This window comes from Orycteropus afer, unplaced genomic scaffold (genome assembly GCF_000298275.1).
Source record: "Orycteropus afer afer isolate SDZICR_OR568_19922 unplaced genomic scaffold, OryAfe1.0 scaffold01048, whole genome shotgun sequence".
Lineage (NCBI taxonomy): Eukaryota > Metazoa > Chordata > Mammalia > Tubulidentata > Orycteropodidae > Orycteropus > Orycteropus afer.
The window spans coordinates 155,891-157,555 of record NW_006922635.1 but is presented as its reverse complement, the minus strand read 5'-3'; positions in this window follow the sequence as shown (position 1 = coordinate 157,555).

Sequence of the window (1,665 nt, the reverse complement as noted above, 5' to 3'; positions counted from 1 at the left end):
CCACCATCCTTGAAGACTGCTGTGATTGCTATTTTATGTAAACCTGATTTGACAGTGGGAACTGCCTTAATTGAATTGAGACACTTAAATACAATGGGGCTGATTCGATCCTGTGGTAGTAGGGGCCAAGTGGCAGCAGTTAATCGACAAAGGCAAGGTGGGCATGGTTACCTTAATGGACAGCAGAGACAGAACACTAATCAGAATAGTCTGACTCGTGTGGAATTATGGCATTGGCTACTTTCTCATGGTGTTCCTCATAGTGAAATACATGGCAAGTCTACTAAATATTTACTTGATCTGTATGGACAGAAGAATTCTAGGTCACATGAACAGCAACCTAGATTGAATCACCAGAATACAGAGTCATGACCTCTCAATCAATTCCCAGACTTGAGTCAGTTTACAGACCCACAAACCCTTGACTGAAGGGGAGGCCAGATCCCTTTGAGAAAGGACCCCACTACATTACCAAAAATCTATAATGTCAGTCTTTCTCCTAGCCTTCCCCAAAGGGATCTGAGGCCTTTTACAAGCTCTGGTAGCATAGTGCCTAAGGCACTTGACTGCTAACCAGAAGGCTGGCGGTTCAAACCCAACAGCCACTCCTTGGAAGGAAGGTTGGGCATTCCTACTTCCATAGTGATACTGCCTTGGAAACCCAAGGAGGGATCACTATGAGTCGGGGCCGACTCGATGGCAAACAACAACAACAACAACATTACATAATGGAGGTAAAGAAGAATATGTCTGGAATACAGGAGATTCTTAAGGACTTCTCTCAGTACTACCATGTCCTGTGATTAAAGTCAATGGAAAATTACAGCAATCCAATTCTGATATGACTGCTAATGGCCCAGATCCTTGAGCAATGAAGTTGGGTCACCCTACCAGGCAAAGAACCACGACCAGCTGAGGTGTTTCCTGAGGGCAAGGGAAATACAGCATGGGTGGTGGAAGAAGGTGGTTCTGAATATCAGGTATGACCACGTGACCAGCTGCAGAAATGAGGACTGTGATTGTTATATTTCTTCATTCAAATATTTTTGTTTCATTCTGTTATGAACTGTGAAGTGTAAATAAGGTTAATGCATTTTGGTTGTATGTGTGTTAACGTATCATGTTAGGCACAAATATGCCTCAGTAATTTTCCTGATTTACAGATTATATAGGGTTAAGAAGATGTGTACAACTTCCAAGTTGACAAGGGGTGGACTGTGATGGTTGGAGCTGTGTTTCAACTTGGCTGGACCCCAGTTCTGTGTGGTTGTTCCCATGATGGGATTGGATGACTGTGTTGTGAGTGGCCAATTTGCCCAAGGGGAGGTGTGGCCTGCTTCCAGGATATTCAGGGCCATCCTGGGAAGAGAGACATTCTTCTGTGGATCTGGACTCTGGTGTGCTGCCTACAACTTTCTGTGAGTGAGCAGCCCACCGTTCAGCCTGGAGATCTTGGATTCATCTTTTGTTGGAGTCAACAGCCAGTGTATTGCCTGCCAGCCTTGAGCTTCTCAGCCCCCTGTGGTTGTGCAAGCTAAATCTGCCTCCAGCCCGGAGTTTCCTCCAGGGACTTTGGACCTCCAGGGACTTTGGACTTGCCGGCTTCTATATGTTTGTGAGCCATTTTCCTAAGGTTTCTTTATCTCTCTCTCTCTCTCTCTCTCT